Below are 23,169 nucleotides of genomic sequence, written 5' to 3'. Positions count from 1 at the left end.
TTTCGATAACTGTTGACTTTAGGTATAGGACATGATGCATGAAACATACGTAGAATTCCATGCGAAATTCAAAGAAGAAATTTAAAAAAAAAGGTGCTTTCATTTGAAAAAATGAAGTTGATGGTCGTAATTTGTTTTTGAGCAACCCTGTATATACAAAATGCGCAACTTGAAATAAAAATCGACGGGTCCGAGCATTTTTTTTTCGAACACACCCCTGAATTTTAAATAAATTTAGATATAACTTTTGGGATGCACTGTATACATATAAAAGTAAAAATATATATATATATATATATATATATATATATATATATATATAAATATATTGAGGCTATTGTTGTTTTATTACATCTTTTCACGATAAATATTGGTGCATTAACGTCATGTTTACACAAGAAAGCATACCATATTCAGTGTTCACGCTTGGATTCAATTACCGCAAGTCCTTCCTGCGATTTTTTATGAGGTATACTACGTAATAGGACAATTTATTTCTTATCTCCTTTAATAGAAAGTAAACAGGTTATCTAATGTTTAATATTGACTATTTAAAGACACAATATTTCGCATGCTGGTTTTTTGTTTACCTATATTGTATAATAAGACGTTTTGTAGCACAGAGAAGCTCTTTAATAAATTTAGAAGATTTTATTCAAAAGCTACATTCTAAGTTATCACAGTAAAAGTAATAAACAATTAATTTTACACCTAAATATTATTTATAATTTGACACTAAATTATTATTTTTATAGATGAGTATTGTCTTTAACAAACAGGATTGCCAACTCTTCCGGGAAATGGCAAAGTACTAATAGCATGGATTCTGCATATTTGTCGGTATTTTTCGCCTCCATCATAAGGTTTTTGTTCTTGCTCATAGCCGTGGCTTCTGCCATATGACCTAAACAAATATCAAGTTATATTAAATTTCAGTTTAAGAATGCATATATTCAATGTGAGATTTTTTATGTTTAATATAGGGATATCGGAAACTACCAAATGAGAAAAGAAGTGGAGATTTTCTTATAGTTGCCTATGGATAAAAAAGCTAAAATATAAAATAGCGTCAAATAAGGAAATACAATTTTCAATTTAAAAACGATATGTAATATGCAGCAATAAAATCCTGTGAATCCTCTGAGAAATATTTCAACATATCGTCGTTTTGATCGTCGCCAGCCTTCACAAGTTGCCAAAATTCAAAAGACTATACGATTATTTGGAAATTTATGGTGTTTTTACCCAGATTAAAAATAACCCTAAAAGAGGAATAAATAAGCCGCAGTATAAATCGAAATTTCTGAATTTCTACAAGGGAAATAGCTGAAGAGTCTTCTTCTCAAATTACTGGGGTGAGGTGATTCGAACGATGTATCGGAAGTGTATAATAAAAACATTTTGAGGGAAAAATATATTTTATGTGTAAGAATTATATTCGTATTTCTCTCTCTTTGATGTGTCAATGTCATCATCAGATACAAGTGACTCTTTTAATTTGTTTAGCAGAGACACTTTAGCACTTGTAAAGTGCCGAAGTTGTCATGCTTAGTTACAAGCTGCATTTCTTTTCTTATTAGATTTAACGGGTCCCTTCCTACATCTGTGCATATCAAAAACGTTTCCATGCCTCCCATCCATCCCCGTCCATTCTTTTAGAGCTCTTTCATGCATATCCATTTCTCATCTTCCTCATTTGATCATTTTTAAATTTACACCATATAGGTATAAATTTTCGCAATTTACATTACAACTTTTAACAGTCGTTATTTTGCAATGGACCAATTTTCATTTCTAACCAAGCTACTGTTTGCAGGGAAAAAAGTCAGGTTGTATCTTTTATAAAAAACAAGGATTTATATTTATATAAAACGCATTTTTTTATTTTTTTTCCCTGTTCCTATTCCGAATTCAAAGAAGTAGATTACAGAGGTACTTACTCTGTAAGTATATATAGATATTTGATTGCGCAACTTGTTCCCTGTTTGTCCACCATGTATCATTAACGGTTTGCAATATCCCTGTGTACATTATTTCAAACTGAACATCCTGTATTTTAAAAAATTTTGATTACATTAAATTATTGAAATGCAAAAATCTCCAAGGCAGAAGCTCTTATATGTAGCTACTTTTATAATTTAATAATGGCTGAGAAATCATATTTATTGAAGTGATAACCTTTTAGTGTTTGAAGTTCTAAGGAAACTAGGATCAAATTTCTAATATCTATTTTTAATATTAAAAAAGTTCCCTAAATCATTTTTTTAAATATAACATAGTTCTTACAATTAGGGGGTAGAAGGGTGCCAGACTTAAAAGACTAAAAAATAAACAAGTGCATATTTTATTCTTAAAAGGCAAACTTTTGCAAAAATAAAGTGTGCCACTCTTGCTGCGCTCTTTGAAAAATTTCACCATCTATTTTATTTTGAAAAAACAGGAATTCTATTTAGAGAGCAATATTAAAAAAGAGGCTCTTAAATGAAATTAAATAAAGTACATAAATAAAAAACAGAACCTTGATAATCTAAGTATTGATTTTTCCAACTTAATTAGCAACATAAAAGAACTAAGAACACCTGCAGCATAAGATCCTATTTTCTCCTAGCAAGTGAGTGTCCAGGTATATTTATCCTATCAATTTATAACAACATCCAACTTATTAATGTTTTAGTGGAAGAATTTATAAGAAGATTAGTTGCTTGAAAGACAATTATCTGACAGTTATTGTGCCATTCATCCCCTAGATAATTAAAAAATTAAACACTCTAGACCACAAAAATCGACGACGATGTACGTTTCTCATATTATCAGTTGTAACCTTTTCGGTTTTAATTTGAAAAAGTTTAGAAGTTGTGTTAAATGATTTTTTTGTTTTTAGTTGTGATTTACACCTGAATAATCAAACTCGTCAAAAGAACTAATTTTGTGCAAATTACTTAAATTGGGCTTGAACTGATGGGCAGTTTGTTTGCTTGCAATATCTCTGCAATGATGCTATGATGCCAAGTACTTATGTAGAAGTGGCAAAAAAACAGTATTTAATATTATAAACTTTGTCACTTATTTTGAGAAGCACAAAAAAATACTACTGTTCCCCTTTAATTAAAATATGAAGTATTTTTTTAATAAAATATCATAAGATACTCTATAAAAAGTCAATATTCGAAGTTAAATGAATGTAGATAATGTATATTAGAGAAAAGGACAACAATATCGCAACGCCGCTCGATCGCATTGTTGATAACGACACAAGGCATCTTTACCAGTGACGTCGTCAAAACATATTGACATGATAAATATTTAATAATAATAAATTATGCTTTAAATATAAACAATATAATCGATTACGGTTAAGTCTTTATGCATTTTTTTAACGTATGTCATTAGAGTAAAGGTATCTATCTAATAACAAATATTTTCATGGAACTTAAATATGTTATAATTATTATAGATTTCTTAATAATTAATGTTTTAAAATACAAATTTTTAATAAGCCATTTTTCTGCCAAGACAAAAAAAAATATACTCAGTCCTGTTAATAAAACCATGGACAAACCTCCAGTTTTTTACATTTTATAGCTGATTAATAAATAAGTACATTCGAACAAGATTTTTTGTAAATTTAAAAATATGAAGATTCTTATATTTCACACACACTTCAGATTCAAGTATTTATTTCCCCTATTCTACGTTTATGATGACGGTTCTCCCTTGATATGATGTTATGACAGTATCGCCTTTTTTCCATGATGCGGTACAAACGGCACAAGTTTTTACTATCGTAGCAGTTCACAAAAACACTCAAATGAGACAAATGCCGAGTATAAACACAAGGCCAATTTGACAAGATGACATTTCGCGCAGCACTGAGCTTTTGCCTGCGGTGTTGCCATTAAAAATTTTTTTTAAGAACGGAAAAAATGTTTTTTTGTTATGAAGATGTTATTTTTATTCTTAGAATCTTAGAATACGTTATATCTACATCTATTTTATATATTTAATCCAAAATTCAACAGAAATAAATTAAATTAACATTATTATATCTTTTAGTATACAGTGCGAGTCTGTAACTTGGAATAAATTCAATAATAAATAAATGGGTGCATGTTCGGAAAAATGCTCGGACGCGTCAATTTAGATTGCAAGTTGCGCATTTTTTACAATAAAAAGTTTTTATACAGTGTGCCATCTAGGCGGGGCTAATACCAACTTTCTTATTTTAAATAGGATACCCTATATGTTATTATATTTTTGGATTTTCCACAAAGTTCTAAACATTTTGATGTATCATATGCCATACCTTTGTTCGAATGTTTTTAAGATACAGGGCGTTAAAGAAAACGTATTTCATAAACTTAAAGAGGGTTCTTTTAAATCTTTTTCTTTAATAGGTGTTCAAAATGTAAACCATTTACTATTTGGCAATGCCCTAAACGTACTACAAATTTATTTTGAACGTTTCATCCTTATTCTAGTTTTCAAATCTTCAATATTTGCCGGCTTTGGTCACATAAACTTTGAATTTCAAATATCCTTATAGGCAAAAATCCAGCGGAGTCAAATCGGGCGATCTTGGTGGTCATTCAAAAGGTCCTCTTCTGCCAATTCACCTGCCTGGAAAAATAGTATCCAGATAGTTTCGAACAGGTCTTGCAAAATAGGAAGGCGCACCATCATGCTGAAACTAGATGTTTCTATTCGGCATATCAGTTTCTATTGGATCAGGGAATAGAACAGCTAGCTTTGGAATTAGTTCTTCTTGTAAAAACTGTAAGTACCTTGCTCCATTTAAATTTTCTTCGAAGAAAAATGGGCCTATAACTTTCTGACCTAGAATTCCTGCCCAAACATTTACTTTTTCTCGGTGCTAAGTGGGGCCTTGCCTCATCCAACATGGATTTTCTTGTGCCCAATAAAATTATTATTCTGCATTAACTCCATAAATTGTTTACAAAATTAAATTCTGCATCCTCCTAATTGAGTTTCTGGAGAATTGTTAGTTTATAGGGATGAAATTTTTCTGCTTCAAAAACCCTTACTACTGAAGACTAGCTTACTTCCAATTCGCGCGCTACCTGCCTAGTAGAAACTTTAGGATTTTCTTCAATGGCTAATAACACATTAATTTTGGTGTCTTCATTAAGCGCAAATCGACGAGAACTAGTTATTGTACTTACGTGACAATTTTTCCGAAACTGTTTTCAATCTTGCTTATAGTACTTTGAGATATGGGTGGCAAAACTTCATTTTGGGTTCTTGTTCTATCTCCGTACCCAATCATCATTAAGATTTCAATCTTGTGCTTTTCACTTAGTATAGTAGTATGATTTTCACTTAATAGCCCATTTTGTAAAAAAATTAAAAGAAACTTAAATCTGATTATCCGACAGGAAAGCCATGTTTTGTAGCAATGTCAAAATATATAAAATGTCAAAATTATAAAAATGCCACATGTTTATAGGACATTTATAAAATACATTACGAAAAAAAAACTATTTACTGAAACGCATATTTTTTTTAATTTAAAACATTTTTAAAATAAAAAATCAAAACTTAAAAACAGGTTAATAAAGGTATGACATGTGATACATCAAAATGTTTGGAATTTTATGCAGAATCCAAAAATATAATAACATATAGGGTCTCCCATTTAAAATAAAAAAGTTGGTATTAGCCCCGCCTACATGGCACACCCTGAATAAAAAAAAATTATTGTAAAAAATGCGCAACTTACGTGTCCGAGCGTTTTTCCAAACACGCTCCCATTTAGTTATTATCGAATTTAATCCATGTTACAGACACACTGTATAGCTAAAAATTTCTTCTTTTGTGAAAATGTGTGTGACAACAGAAAATCGGTGAATATTTATAAAAAAAAAACACTCCCTTGGCCCTTGGCACATGTTGAACTCAAACAAAGTTGTTGTTTACCGATTCTAGTCTTTCAATATTCTAAGATGTAAAATGATGCTCTATCATACTCTAATGTTAAATATAAATCTACAACAGGTTTTCTGAAATGTTTGCATTCTATAAGGCGTAAACTAATCGACGCAAGTATAATAAACGATGTTATAATAGTAGTTGATGTTAGACCCAGATTTTTGCTTTCTCTGTAAATTATAGTTCTATTAAACCAATTTATAATTTAAGATTTTTCTAAACATATGGCAACTTTTTTGTCCAAAATACATAACAGAACACTTGGACGCATTAAGTTTTCAGTTATTTTGCTGCGCGTAGTGATATTAAAAGCCTTGTATTTTACAAATTATTACAACATATTCAATTCAATTCAATTTAATTCAAAACTTTTATTTGCCAATATCAAAAATTACAAAACAGTTGTACTTATGATGTAAGTGAAGTTAGCAAATAGGAATGCATCTCGATTATAAAAAACCGTTTCTCAAAAGTACCTCTGCAAGAGGCACTTTTAAGTGATACATCCTCAAAAAAAGCAACAAAAAAGGAAACAAAATAACAAGAATACTAAAAAAAAAAACCTTAAGTAAGAATATTTCTTCGATACTTTTTGATAGTGAGAGCTTGAAAAAAATTTAAAAAAATACAATTTATTTATATTTATGTAAACAGGGCAGGGGTAGGCAGCGACTGAATCAGGGAAGCGCAGGAGAGGAAACACATCCAATATATATGAATATAAATAATATGATAGAGGTATATCTTGTTAAATGCGAAACGAAAATGTAAGTGAAGACTTGACCCAGTACAGCTATATGAATATGACACAACCTGAATGAAAAGAGACTGGAAAAAGTCCTATTGACATTCATTTCAATACATATTTAATTATTAGGCATCATACTGTGACTGCATAAGCATATTTCTTATGTACTTCTTATACTTATAAAGAGAATAATCTTTAACACAATGAGGCAAATTGTTCCACAAATGATTTTGTTGATTTTTGAAAAGCTGCTGTTGTATGCTGAGGAACCCTAAATATATTAAACCGTCTGGTATTATGGTTGTGTTCATGCACATTGAAAAGTTTTCTTAGATATGGTGGGTTTCCCGACTTTAAAATTCTGTATATGAAAGAGTACATGTGATATTTGCGTCTATTTGACATTGAAAGAATAAAATGATTATTAAGATATGGGATATTAAGATATGACTTCTATAGCAAATATTAAAGGAGAAACGCATACAGGAATTTTGCACTTTTTGAATAGAAGATGACACTGCCGAAGTAATTGCATCATTGTAGATTACATCACCATAATCAAACAATGATAATATTAAAGAGTTGCACAAAAAATGCTTGGTTTGACTCGGTAAGTGACGCTTTAGATTATTTAAATATTTTAAGCGCATATAAGCAGTGGCAATTTTTTTGTTTATGTGGGCTGAAAAAGACAAAGTATTATCAAAAATAATACCCAAATTCTTTGCTTCATTAACCACCGGTACTACTGTAATATCAAAAACATATACCAGAAATATCCTTGATTATTTAATTTTAAATGGAATATCCCGTATAATTTTTGCTTATTCCGATAGAAAATGAAATTCTAACAACAATAATAGTCACAATGATTTTTATTGCATTTCTTTATAAAATTAGTTGCTATACATTTAGTTATACAGTGGAATGAAATATTTTCAAAAAGTGTTATATATCATTTTAAAGGGAAAAAAAGATGTGTTTAATTTAGCAAAAAAAACAAAATGGCCGCCATAAAAAAAGAAGAAGTTGAGGATGGAATCTCAGAACCGAAAAGTCGAAAATAAAAACTGAATTTAGTATGCGTTGTCCTTAAAAGTTGTCCTAATAATGTTTTTACAGATTTTAAAAATATGTTGAAATAAAAAAAAATACAGGCGTTTTTGAAAAATTTAACTTTTTGATTTTTTCCAAATATTTCAAAATCGGAAAAAGATAAAATTGTTCTAAAAGCGGCACTAAATTGGTAACTAAATGCCCTACAACTTTCCCTATTTAACCAATTTTCTATCTCTACACCCATATACATGTACACCCAATTTGGGCCACACTGTATATTTACATTAATTTGTTATAAAATTGTCATACCTGATTTACTTTTTTTTTCTGTGAAATTATTTTTTGACAGATTTTATTAAACTGGTGTTTCCATTAGGATGCCATTAAAAATTGATCAAAAACCAAAAATATATGTTTACTTATCTTTATTACTTAAAACACATAATCTAAATTATTTTTGATTCTTACATGATGCAAATCTAACAACTTTAAGTTATTTATAGCACTGTATTTTAAAATTAAAAAAAAACATTCTTTTTGACGTTGTATTCAAACGTTACAAGTTACCATTATTTCTAGAATATTATTTACTATCGAAATATATAAAAATTTATAGAATATTTCATTTAAAATTATATAATTATAGCAATTTCCCAATAGTTAGGCATCAACATTCTTATGATATTTAACTTATTGAATATTATTTTAATATATATATTTTAAGATATGTTTACTATTTTGATATTCGAAGAATATAAACCTTAGTACCCTAAGAGTGGATATCTTCAGAAATCTCCACATAATTTAAAAGTTTAGGTATCTAAATAATATATCCCGCCCTTCAGATATAAAGCACCAAAGCCGATAATAAAACACTTTGTATAGAATAACAAGAACTCAAAATTGACATAACTAACCTTGCCCTATTATATGGTTGATAATTGTAACCGTAACCACCATCATATCCGCCAAACAGTTTATCAAAAAACGGGGTAGGTGTTGCACTTCCTATTAACACTACGAATATTAAAAATACAATCGATAATACTTTGTAAGCCATATTTCGATATTGACAAATTATGAAATACTGCGTATCTTTTTTTGTAAAGATTATATTAGTTAAAAAACACTATACTCATCGAGATCTGCCACGCAAATAGTACTTCGGATACAGCGTCTTACAAATTTATATCGATTTTTTCTTATAATATACAAACGTCACAAAGAACAATGAGTGTATGAAAATAACCATATCTCCATTTAGATGACCAATTTTTAATATGTAATTTACTTTTTGTTTTTCTCGATCTTGGTTTATCTGCTTAAAATTCTTCACGGGGTTAAGACGGCGCGCGGCGAAGTTAAGGTCAATATCATCGTTTAGCGCGCGGACGTGATATAGTTATTAAGTAAATTATACGCGTGGCGAAGATATTAAACTGAAAATGTACTTCCCCTCTTTTAAGTTTTGACTAGAACATTTTTTAACAGAATAAGAGTGAACAAATAGGGGATTAAGACAATCTAGTACAAAATTATTAAATGGAAACTGGTGTTTTTTTGGAACAGCATTCCATGAAAATCAGAGCGGAAATTCCATGAAATTAAATTATTAATGGAAACAAATTATGTTCGTCTTTTTAAAAAACTACCAATCCATCATACAATAGAATGACCCAACTTCATACACTCAAGTTTGTTGGTTAAGAGTTTACTTTTACTCTTAGAATGCCTTGGAGGAGTCAGTATATACACTATCAACTTGTTGCTGAATCTTTAAAGCACGCACTTAACAGGTAAGCAAATAAAATCTCTTATAAATTAGGAATATTAGCTCTATGCAAAAAAGAAAGTAGAAAAGAAAGGACTTTGTTTTAAGTTTTTTTATCCTAACATTTATTTGATTGGGCCACGTTTCAATAGCCAATTTGTGACTTTTTCAAGCTAAAAAAGATAGCAGAATATGCATATCTAAGAAAATAACAAAAAAAAAAATTATACAGGTGGGAAATCAATAAATCGATAATTTTTTTTTTTTATGGTAAACACAAGCACAAGAGGAAAGTCCTATGTCACTCTTGGAGTGGTGCTTGCGCGAAGATATTTGTGGGCATTTATCTTGAATCGCTGTAGGTTGTATGCGTCGGGAAATATGTGAGGTGGAAGCCCGTTCCACAAAGAAGATGTTCTCCAGATGAATGATGAGTCCCGATACAGCGACGTCCTTGGGGTAGGCAGGTGGACTCGATGTTGATGAGCCGCAACTGCTAGGCGCGTCCTTCTTTCCCGAACAACCCTGGGTGGAATCAGGCCTGCCAGCTCAAAGGAGCACTTAACGTGATAATAATGGTAGAATAAACAGAGATCAGCCACCTTTCTCCTGTGCTCCAGACATTCCAGATTCTTTGTCAGATCTGGTTTGTCGAAAAGATGAATAGCTCTCTTCTGTATAGAATCCAGCAGGTTTAAACTATGCTTGGGTGCAGAGCTCCAGACATGCGAGCAATACTCGAGGGAAGGGCGTATTTGAGCCTTATAAAGAGTCAGCAGTTCTGGTGTATACAGTTTTTTCGGTTTGAAAAGCACTCCGAGTTTTTTTGGAAGCCGCCCTGGCGACCTCGGCAACATTAAGCATAGAGAGGGTCTTAAATGCAAAATATGCAAGGCACATGCATGCATTTCGTGGGTCCTGCTACTAGCCTCGTTGTTTTTCAGTACGTTAGTAATCGCATGTATGAAGCTTGTATGGTGAAAATCGGAATCGTATGTCGGCCATCTTGCTTGGCAAAATATCATTTGAGTTTGTTCTTGATTTCCCCCTTAAACTCCCCTTGGATTTTCTGTGACTGAAGGGGAATGTTCTGTGATTTCAGTGTATGCTGGAAGCGTGGGTTGGGATTGTTTTAAGGATGGTGTCTTTGTGTTCTATGGATCCTATTTTAAATCAATAACTTTTTTTCCTAAAAAGCTGTTATCAATTAATATTTGAATTGATTTGCAGCAATTCCAGGTGTCCGGTAAGAAAATTTGGTTTTATTTATTACCTTTATTTTTTTGTATCGTCAATTTTTAGTCTGTAATAAAATCAAATTCAGTTGGTTTCAATCAAGATGTTTCACCTTTCAGATATTTAATTTTTAACTTGATTGTTATAAATACATATTACAGAATATCTGGCCTCTTATTTACTTTCGACAATTAAAAAATTGATTAAAATTTTCATGTAAATATCCTTCATTTAAGATTATATAGCTATATTTTAAATGGTTCATATAAACATAGTAATAAAAGATTTTTCAATTTCGTTCAGTCTCCATTACAAGAAAAACATGGAGGGAGATATTCAATGTAAATGAAATTTCAATCTTTCCGCCCTAATTTGGCCACGCCTTTGGTCTATCATTTTGATTAGTCTAATTAGTTACATCAAACTGTCAAGTTAGTTACAATATTTTCCGTTGCAAAGCGAGAGGACGCTAGCAGATTTGTCAGAAGAATTTCGATCAGTTTGTATGCCACCACTTCTCTATATTCTTATTTGTGTTAGTAATCATCTGACCATCAGCTCTATTACTTGCGCTAAAATTTGGCAAAATATTAAGTGAAACTTTAGGCATTTCTAAAATAGTTTTCTTATGCAGGCTTTACATACATTATACATCCATTACATACAAAGTAGAACCTTTCATACACTATACAAAAATAAAATTAAAACTCAATAAAAATAAAAATAGTTAAAAATAAATTTTACAAAAAATAAATCTTTAAATAAAATGCTCGAACAATAACTTAACCTATCATAAAAGCTATTTCGTACTTCCAAAAGAGTATCTGGTGCAATAGAATTGGCACATTCAACAATTTTCTTTCAAAACTCTTCTAAATTTGATGGCCTACTAAATTTGTGCCTATAAATAGTCCCTTTAAGATAACCCTAAAAATTAAAGTCATTTGGGGACAAATCTGCCGATCTAGAAGGCCATTTAATACCGCCAGTCCTACTTCTAAAACGGTCAGAAAAAGTATTTGTTAAATAGCCTGATCCCAGGTCTAAATTAGGGAGGATTTGAATGAATTGAGGAAAAACTTGGTTTTGGCAATTTAAAGTATTTTTGGGCGTTTAAAGTACTATCAATAGTCGCCCAAAATACCAGCATAAACATCCAATTTTTGACGATACTAAGTACGGAATTGAAAACTTCTATACTGCTCATTTTTCCGACACCAATATCAAACAACGAAGGAATGTGTTTCTTCATATAATGGAAAAGAAGATTCATCTGAAAATAGAATATTTCGTAAAAAAAATTCATTTTCATTTGCTTTTTCCATCATGGTTCCACAAAATTCCATTCTTCGCCACTGGCCTTCGGAAAAAATCTCCCGAGTTTTGGAATATTTGTAACGTTTATATCCATATTTTTTTCGAATACTAGTAACAGCCTTATGGTTCATACCCTCTATTCCTCTCCAACAGTAGTACTTGATCGTGTTCAATCCACTTCTAGGCTACTATAAACTATTTCTTCCAGCGTGCTTGCTCCTGGTTGCTTCCGATAGAAGATTCTTGCACTTTATATGCTACAATAAAGTGTTATATGCTACAATTATGACAAACTCGATGACAAAGGGATGTGTCAAAATTCGAAACCTTATTTAAAATTATTTTTTCTCATCAGTCTATTTTTAAATGTAATTTGAAAAGAAATCTCTACAGTACTCTACTACAGAATTGCCTCTATAAAACCTTTTAATAATTTGAAGTCTCTCGGAAGAAGTAGAAACAGCCATAATGAGAAAAAGAAAACTACGCTTTAAAATTCAATAGAACATCGTGCAGTCGTATCAGTATTCCGTAAAAAATAAAAACAGCAAATACCTATCAGACGGCTGGTCATCAACGAGAGGAAGCGGTATTGCTATTATTTTGAATAATACGTAATCTTCAATTCCTCAACCTGTATACCCTAATAGTATTATCGTTATTATAAAATGTTCATTGAATTACTATCAAATGATGTCTAAGTCATTAAAATTAGTTCCACAAAGCACTTGTGAATCTTTATAATATAGTAGAATACTAAATTAATCTAGTTGACTTCCGCTCTACTTTCAGACCTGTGAAGAGGTGTTATAAATTTTTTCTCTAAAAATCTTTCAATATAAATTTATCAAAAGTTGAAAATATGATATGGCGGTGATCTCAATGAACAAATACAATATTTTAAGATTCGTGACGGTATTCCATCTAGACTAAAATAATATTAAGATAAAAATGCTTAAGTAGTAAATCATTATAAGGGTCTATGACTAAATGCTATTAAAACAAATTAACACCGGCATGGGACTTAGATTGATTCGTTTTTATACTTTTATGTGGAATAGAATAGAAGATGATTTTAAAATGAAGTTGAGGAGCATGAAAATGTGAGACATAATTATTATTTTGAGAATACTTCAGAATACCTCCATGGAGTGCCTAATATTATTTTAAATATACTGCTATTATAAATTACTAAATATAAATATACTATGCATCTAATGCATAAGTATATATTATACCCGAAGTCGCATGGAGCTGTAATGTGGAGCTTATAAAAACTGTACATCTTTTTTATAACGATTTAGATGAGCACGGATCTATAGACCTATATACAGGGTATTCCGTTGATCATGTTACAAACTTCTAGGGCAGATAGAAACCGTCAAAAGAAAAACAAAAGTTCATGTAAACATGGGTCCGGAAAAGCTTCCTCAGGGAGCTAGAGCTCTTTGAGAATAACCTTTAAAAACTAGTTTTTTTTAATAGCTCCACAACTACTTTAGCTACCGCAACCAATTTTGGGAGGTAAATTATTGTTAGTACGTTTATTCTTTTAAACCTACTAAATAGAAAAAATATTTACCAGGGGCTTTAGAATCAGGGGAGTATTTGGTAAATTTAGGCCCATTTCTTTAAGACTTTAATTTCTGCCCGTTTGGGCATTAGATTATGATGTTTCTATGTTTTTTACATAAAAAAGGTGCTCTTAGTAGAAAAAATTAGTAGAAAAGTAAAAGTCGGTAAATATCACCGTTTTTGTGGAAATTGACTAAAACCAAACTAAGATACAGCACCTGAATTAATTATTTTAATAATAATAATAATGCTTATTCATTGCCACTGTCAGTATTTTTTAAATTTGTCACTGTCAGTATTTTTTACATGATATTAATTCCCTTTTTATTACGGTTAAGTAATGGAAGATTACACTTTTGCTGAATACGCCGATATGCTTTTAATTTATGGGGAAGTTCGATGTAATGGTAGAGCTGCTTCTCGACTATATGAAGAGCGGTTTCCCGAAAGGCGAATCCCAGCTCACACGCTTTTTGAAAGGGTCAATCAACGGCTCAGGGAGACTGGCTCCGTTAAAATAAAACGCCAAGATAATGGCGCGCAAAGGAACATCCGAATCCCGGATTTTGAGGAAGAAGTGCTTCAGCGATTTGAAGATAACCCATCAGTAAGTACTCCAGCATTAGCTGATGCGATGCATGTAAATCATGTTAGGGTATGGAACGTTGTTAAGGAACAGCTTCTTCGGCCCTACCACCTGAAAAAGGTGCAATTATTAGGACCCAATGATTTTATGCCCCGCGTGAATTTTTGCCAGTGGTTTCTTGACCGGTGTACAGAAGAACCTCAATTCCAAAATATGTCCTTTTTACTGACGAGGCTTTATATATAAAAGAAGGCATTTTTAATTCTAAGAATAATCATGTGTGGAGTGAGGAAAATCCTTAAGGTATTCATTTTAGGAGCTATCAACATAAGTTTTCGGTCAATATGTGGGCCGGCATTGTTGGAGAATAAGCGTTCAATTGGTCCAATTATGTTGCCTCCTCGTTTAACGGGAAATATTTATTTAAATTTTTTAAGAAATGTACTGCCAGAACTATTAGATGATCTGCCTCTAAATATACGACAGAACTTATGGCTACAACACGATGGAGCGCCAGCTCATTTTTCACTTACTGTCCGCGAGTTTATAAATGAACATTTTGGAAGGCGCTGGATTGGCCACGGAGGCCCTGTCACCTGGCCAGCGCGCTCACCAGATTTGACACCCTTAGATTTTTTTCTTTGGGGGCATATGAAAAGTCTCGTATATGAAACTCCAGTCGAGTCAGAAGAAGACCTGGTGGCCAGAATTTCCGCAGCTGCTGAAGTATTTTTGTAATACCAATCTTTAATAAAATTTGTTTACGTTTCTAAAATTGTTAATTTGTTGGTTTTTTATTACACTTAATCATTTAAACATTTTATGCCTTAAGGTAATTAAAGTGACAGTTAATTAATTTGAGTACCAATTTAATAAAGTGGCTACCTTAACTTTTTTTAAACTTTTATTTTTGATTTACGTTTTTTTTCAATTGTTTATTAATAATAATAGGTAATTTATTTTTGTATGAAAACATCTTGTCGGACTTGCATTGTCTTATTTATTTAATGTAACACGACGTTTCGGTTGGTAAGTATCTCCAACCGTTATCAAGTGTAAACTGTTTACACTTGATAACGGTTGGAGATAAATTCGACCGACCAACCGAAACGTCGTGTTACATTAAATAAATAAGACAATGCAAGTCCGACAAGATGTTTTCACTGTACCATTGTCTACCACCTTCAATAACAGGTTATTTTTGTATCTCATAACTTGCTTTTCATCAATTTTCACAAAAACGGTGATATTTACCATTTACCGACTTTTACTAAGAGCACCTTTTTTATGTAAAAAGCATAGGAACATCATAAGCTAATGCCCAAACGGGCAGAAATTAAAGTCTTAAAGAAATGGGCCTAAATTTACCAAATACCCCCCTGATTCTGAAGCCCCTGGTAAATATTTTTCTTATTTAGTAGGTTCAAAAGAATAAACGTACTTACGTAACAATAATTTACCTCTCAAAATTGGTTGCGGTAGCTAAATTAGTTCCGGAGCTATTAAAAAAAAAACTAGTTTTTAAAGGTTATTTTCAAAGAGCTCTAGCTCCCTGAGGAAGCTTTTCCGGACCCATGTTTATATGAACTTTTGTTTTTCTTTTGACGTTTTCTATCTACCCTAGAAGTTTGTAACATGAACAACGGAACACCCTGTATATTAAGATATTAAATGCATAATTTGCAAGTCATAAGTCATCTGATCAAAACAACATAGGCTGGCATGACGTGAACTGCAAAAAAATTATAGTCTGGTTTTGAATTATGCACGAACTGGTATGATATGGCGGACAACCACCAGTGCCGCACACAGAAATTTGAAAATTAGGACTGCCATTGGGCGTTTTTAGACTTTTTGTGTGCCTGCTTTTGTATTTGACAGCTATATTATTTATCATCTTTTTTATTAAGACTGACTTTTTAGATGAGCAAATCTATAGTAATATTAAATGATCTTGGTGAGGTGCATAATTTACCAGTCATACATCATTTGATTTGTCCGGTTCAAATTTGTTGTTCAAAAATTATTACGCCTAAAATTTTACCTCCAATAAGCACCAACAAAAGTTACAAAAAAAATCTCTCTTGAAAATTGCCTGCTGTTAACTGTAAATATTCATGACAGCAGTATCTTTAATTATTTTAATAGAAATAATAAGTCTCAGTTTGTATGTATTATTAGTAGTTTGTCTCGTAGTCGTAGCTGCCCAAAATACTGGCTTTGTTTATTGGCTTTTTGGTGATCATGTTCATAAAGGTTTTGATGTAATGATCTTTGAGTGATTCCGATATTTACATTTTTATTATTTTATTCTCTCTGTACTGATCAAAAACTTAGGCCAGTTTCTGTAGCTACTTGTCTAATATATGCCTTAAAATCATGTTCTGCATAGACTAAACCATCAAGTTACCCTTTTACAATTACTGTATATAACAAATGTTTTGTTATCTTCATTCGGCTCATTACACATTTTCAGCTCCAATTTGGGAAAAAAAACCAGTAAAAACAAAAAAGAAATCTTTAATTCGATGTAATTTGGTTTGATACGCGTGATGTTAATCGTTAATGTTGTTAACTTCAAATAATGGCCGTAAGTTGTATCTACTGCAGTTTTGTATTTTTCATACCTTTTAATTTGTTACCCTCGCCATAAATAAAAATCAGAAGAACGAATATATGGAGACCGTTGACCAGGCTTGGATAATTTTCATTTAACTGGTTCCGAACCAGAACGAGATGGTGCTTCTACAAGTGAATCCACTGAATCTGGTTTCCACATTTTAATTATGTGCGATGAATATTTATTAAATAGCTTTTTAAAAATTGACGAAAATGACAACACATATTTTATCCAATAATATTATAAAATAGATTATTGCTCATTTTGCATTATTCTTGTTCAAACATATTAACATTTCAAATTCAATTTGAAAAGAGCGCCCTTAGTGTATAGAGAATTTCCGGCACCCTGATACTCTAGTACATACTCTAGTATAAATAAAATGGTAACTCAGCTCTAGTAAATGCATTTTTGTTTATTAACCAAGTTTTTATGTCAAAATTTTGATTATAGTATCCGAGTATTTGCAGACCATCAATTACAGAAAAGGGTCTTTTTACATTTTATCATTTGGTAATAATTTCAGATGACAATAGAGATGTAAACATAAAAATAATCCCTGCTACACTATTTCATACTAAAATTTAAGCTTATGAGTATGGCTATCCCGAAAGGAAGAGTAATATGTTTATATGATTATCTTGGAGACATAAGAGAAATACTTGAATTTGTGCCCTGATTGATATTCAGTTTTTGTTTCTAATAATTTTTTATATCTGATAAAATGTATAAAGACTACAGGAAACTCCAGAGAAATTAAATTCTAAAATCCAAAAGAAAGGTTTAGAACAAATATGTCAATGACTCTAATAATAAACATGCTCATATGTCGAGTATAGTGAATAACAACCAACTTATGTAATAAATACGTCGAGCGTATTAATCTATTTTTGCAGTGTGAGTTTGATTTTTGCCAAAATAAATCAGAAGAGTTTACCATCAAACTTTTCGCAGAAGAATTTGAGTGTCAGTTTTCCACTTAAAAGTTAATGTCCTAGCAAAAAATCCCTACTAACCACAGGGTTAGGGAAGCCCCAAGCCATGTAATAATTTTAAAAAAAGGTTAATACAGGTTACTAACCTTGACGAAAATTATATGTAACCAACCATGCGGAAGTAATTCATATTACAAACGCGCAGGACATTCTTTACATCTATGAATCATTTCTGGCTGAAGTAAGATTGTTAACTTTTATTGTCTTTTCTCTAATAAGAATGGTTTTAAAATGATAATGCTATATATATTATCTATAAATATGTCTAATATTATATATTATCTATAATAATGTCTAGAAAATCCATTAATAATGTAAAAAAATGTACCAGCGTTTTGGGTGTAATACTATTGCAAACGTTTTTAGAATAGATAGATAGATACATAGACATTTATTAAATCCAAAAAAATTATTACATAGTCCAAAAATAATATAATAATACATACAAATCCCACCTAGAATATGGATCCAGTCATAAATATATGAATAGAAAAAATTATAAAAAATATAGGCACATAATTATATAGGTACCCTTAGTGTCTTATTTATGTCCCCATCCTCAAAAAATTCATTGAGATTATAGTAAGCTCTTTCTCCTACATATGCTGTGAGTTTTCTAATAATTTTATGTGAAGGTAGTTTTATTAGGGTTAAAGGAAATCTATTCCATATTTTTAAAATATTATGCACACATGGGCATATTGCCGGTAAGTTACTTATTGGTATAAATTATTACATATAGGACTGGTAAGACAAGAAACCAAGGCATTAGGAGTAAATGGAGCAGGGAGGACTTAAAGTTAAAGCTGTGCAGGAAGGTCAAATGTCTCGCCAAGGTGCTTCAAAGGCATTTTCAATACCAAGAAGAAATCTGTCTCGGTATGTTGATTAAAACCAAATTAATAAAGCAGTAATGGGACGGAGAGTACTAACTGTAAATCAGGAAAGTGAACTGGTGTGTTTTTAATTTTTGTACCGTACATTGATGGATTTTTAAAACGAAATCCTGAAATAAGGCAAAGAAAAGCGCTTGTATGAATCCGGCCCGTTCCCAGAACTAAACAGATTCACCATTAAAGACCATTTTAAAAAATTGAAAAAAAAAAGCCTTTTCGAACTGGATCTTATAGAAAGCCCAGGAAAAAATGATTTGTCGAAATTTTTTCTTTGAAAATTTAATGTCGATGAAAAAGGCTGTAGGCCAAGCTTACATTATCAGCAAAGTGTGGTGGCAAAAAAAGGAGCGAAAAGTGTACACCTCGTAGCTCCAGAGCACGGCGAAAACGTTACAATTGTTTCTTGTGGTATTGCTTCCGGTAATTACATTCCGCCTACAATTCTGTTTAAGAATAGATACAATTCTGTTTAGAACGAAACCTGAATGGAAAGACACCTTACCCCCAGGATCACTAGTTCTTACAAAAGGTAGTATGAACATTAGCACATTTTGCACCTGGAATAAGCATTTAGCTAAGTATAAACCAACAAAATGTCTTTTAATTTTTGAAGGTGCTAAATGCCACTTGGCATTATTAAAAATGATATCAAGATGTTGCTTTACGATTCAGGCAGAGTGAGCAGGAGCTCCGTCGTGTTGCAGCCACATTTCTCGCCGTGTTGCTACAGATACGTCTTCAAGTATATCGTTCAAGTTATGCTGCAAGAAATGTAAATAATTTTTGCCGTTAAGTCTGCCTGGTAGCTCGAATGGTCCAATTAATTTGCCTTCAATGATCCCTGCCCATAGATTGACTGAAAACTGATGCTGAAAATGATCATTTCTCACTATATTAGGATTAGCATAGTCCTAATAATGCAAATTGAGTATATTAAATATCCCTGTTCTTTTAAAACTGCTTTCGTCACTCCACAAAATGTTTTTAAAAACTTAGAGTCTTCTCTATTACGCTGCAGCATTTCCCGACAAAACTGAATCCTTTTTTCATAATCAGTGGGCAGAAGTGCTTGAACACGTTGCACATGATAAGGATATAACAGATTTCTTTGTAAGACTCGATGAACTGTGGATTTGGGAAGTCCCGAACGTCTTGCTATGCGACGAACACTTGTTGTTGGATTCTCTGTTGCGAATTTCACAATATCATCTTCATCGTTATCAATTCTAGGTCTTCCTACTCTCCGTGGCTGACCAGGAATGATGCCTTCCAAGTAACTCTGATGCACATTTATGAAAACTCTATGGTCAGGATAGCGATTTCGACTGGGAAAGCGTCTTTCATATTTTCAGGCAGCAGCTCGAGCATTTCCATCACAAAGCCCATAAACATAGTGCATTTCTACATATTCGTGGGAACTATAAGCCATTTGTGAAGGTTTACTTGTAATAGTAGCAAAGGAGTTAAAACACGAAAAACTCCGAAAATAGAAACAGCAAACAGTCTGAGTATAAGAAATAAAGCCTAATTTGTTGAAAAACCAGAAAGAAACTAACTACATTCGCGACAGGGAAACGGTATGTTGATTTTAAAAATTATTTGAAAAAGAATGTTTAGTTTTCTTATCATAAATATTTGACCGTAAAGAATCTGCATAAATAAAGCAACTTTTTCTGATAGCTGTTAATTTTTGGTCGAACACGTGCTTTGTAGCAGCATCAACTCAAACGCAAAAATGTGTATGTAAAACTTAAACACATTGGGAAATTATCATTTTCTAAGTAGTGACAGAAGCAATTGTTTTGCATGCAATTATTAATTATGAAAAAGTACACTATTTAAGGCAACATTCATAACAAATACGTGAGGATATTCTTTTTATAAGTTCTTTACATAATCCATGACACTATTTTTATAAAAAACAGAAAAACGTTAATAACTTTTAAACCATCAACAATCGAATAATAGTATATGGGGTTTTTTTATTGCTACTGACCTCCTCTATCGCCTCCTTTCGTTTGGATGTCTACTTTTGGGACACCCTGTATAATTATAATTGGAGTTTAATTTATATATCTATTTAATTTAAGCCGGTCTCTTTATATTTTTTGAGTTTGAAAAAACAAGTAAATATCTGATGCAGGCGTTTTGAGTCAAATTATGTTTACCCTTCCAGGGACGATAGGGAAGCAACCTGTAAAATCTTAAATGGTGCGAGGGAGTAATATATATTTTAAAAATATATACAAATTAGTCAACAAAAATGGATTTATTATTTAAGATGTCAAGAGTTGCATAATAGTAAAATAAAAGTATCACTTAACAACCTTTTTAAGATTTGCTATTACCTGTTTTTTGCTATTTTTCAAATTTTTCGTACTAAACCGTACTAAGGGTGGGATATTTTTAAATAAACACTAAATTGTTGTGTTTCATTGCTTCTAATAATGACCTTTATTTAAAGTTGATTTATCGAAATATTGTTTTTGTTTGCATTCTAAATGAAAATACAAAATTAAGATAGTGATTGTAAAGCAAGGTCGACTATATTTTCAAAACATGACCTTAACATATCACACTAAAGTCTAGGACATTAGATTTGTTTTCTCAATATACAAAAAAACAAATCTGGTAAATTAGTAAATATTTATTTCTTCAAGTACCTTTTACCAATTGAGTAGTATACAAAACATCACATATTTTATATTATTTACAAAAAACCTACAGTAAACATTTCCTCACATTGGCATAAAATATAATTTATCAAAAGAATATGAGCAATTTCGTTTTATTTTTGAGGATTCTTTTATACCAATCTAAAAAAAGCTTACGGATTACATTCACTGTTTTTATCGCACCCATTCCGTTAAAACGTTATAAAACAAATTACTAAGTTTAAGTGGCACTATTATCTTCATTCAAATTTAAAATTAAACCTGCGAAACACTAAAAGTATATTTAGAAAATCCTGAAAAGGGTACGAAATAGTTGCAATTCCTTACAAATACTATATAAAAAAAACTCTAAAAAATTAGTGACTTTAATCATGTTTTTTTTTAATTGTAAATAGGAAATTTCAAAGCATTTTCAAATTTGCAAAACACAAGTTTTTGTTTCTAGAAGTTATTAAGTAAGCATATTACAATAATTGATTTAATATTTTTACCAGTTTTGCAATTTATGAGCACTTTATAACCAAAATAAATTCAATTTGCAATTCACTATGGTGTAAAATGCTTAACACGTTGATGGACAATACTGCTGTAACAGTAATTCATAATTGTCATAGTACACCCACTGTCATAGCCGTAATCTAAAACTTGTATATAAGCGCACATCTGCTATAGTAGTTATATTTTTGATCTAAATACAACAACTTCAACTACTGCTGAGTCACAGTTCGTGGAAATTGGTGAAAAATTGGTTCCTTTCTATTGAAAAAAGAATTCGACAGCTTCAAGATTTTTAAATCCGCTGAAAAATTCCAAGTCAAGATAACTTAGGGAATTATCGTTATGTAATATTGTGATTCAGAAGTTAGACCTATTAATTTTGAGGCATAGCAAAATAGTCAATTGGTTTGACTGTAGATGTATTTGGCGAGCACATTTTTATTGGTACGATTTCTTAGAGGGTAAAGGATTTTTTTAAATCGGTTTCTTCTTGCAAATAATTGTTCATAGCTTAAGTTTTTTTGTTTGAAGAGATTGTGTAATACAAAGAATAAAAATAAATATAACAGTTCATCAAAAGTCACTAAAAAGTTTTTACTTTTTTAAATCTGATTGGGCAATACTTTTGCGCCACATGAACAAAATACTGCTGTTCCATTGTCAAAATCATCTTGAAAACCTGCAAATATTTTTGGTAATCAATTTGACGACGGAAACAGAAATAGCATTGACTGTGCTTAGTCAGATTTCGGTAAGGTAAAACTAACTTTTTTAAGTATACAAAAAAATTGCAGAAATCTTCTAACATAATAAAAAAATACAACTGTGTCTTCTTGATTGTAGAAAACGTCCGATTCATACATTATCATTGTCCATGAATTGTTATGAATATTTTCCACCAACATTAAGAAATATCTGTTTTAGGCAATTGCAAACAATACAATCATGTTAATTATTGAATTTATAAATTTGCAATAAAATTACTTTTTTTTTTAAATTATTTCATAAAAGATTGTAAATAAATTTTAAGAAATTATCGAAAAATCATGCCACTATACCAGTAAATCCATTAAAACCGGAGGACCAGTTTAAGAATAAAGGGCTTTTGTGTAAAAAGCAATTAATAACTTTGGTGTAATTTTTTTTTGTCGAATTCATGGTGAAAAAAGAAAGCAATTCATTAATATCAAGATAAAAATAAGGATAACAAAACCTTTATGACCAAATGTCCAAGGAGCAGCAGATAT

The 23,169-nt window shown here is 31.2% G+C and overlaps 1 long non-coding RNA gene across 1 annotated transcript; it reads right to left on the bottom strand.

The window, feature by feature from the left end:
• Window positions 1–628: 628 nt before the first annotated feature.
• Window positions 629–9,162, bottom strand: LOC126740945 (uncharacterized). Its single transcript, XR_007662069.1, has 2 exons — window positions 8,671–9,162; window positions 629–904 (listed from the first exon to the last, which is right to left on the bottom strand). It is a non-coding gene; the product is annotated as an uncharacterized LOC126740945 (long non-coding RNA).
• Between the last annotated feature and the right edge of the window lie 14,007 nt (window positions 9,163–23,169).

The sequence above is a fragment of the Anthonomus grandis genome, chromosome 10 (assembly GCF_022605725.1).
Source record: "Anthonomus grandis grandis chromosome 10, icAntGran1.3, whole genome shotgun sequence".
In the NCBI taxonomy this organism is placed as follows: Eukaryota; Metazoa; Arthropoda; class Insecta; order Coleoptera; family Curculionidae; genus Anthonomus; species Anthonomus grandis.
The sequence above is the reverse complement of the archived record's forward strand: the minus strand, read 5'-3'. Positions and strand labels throughout refer to the sequence as shown.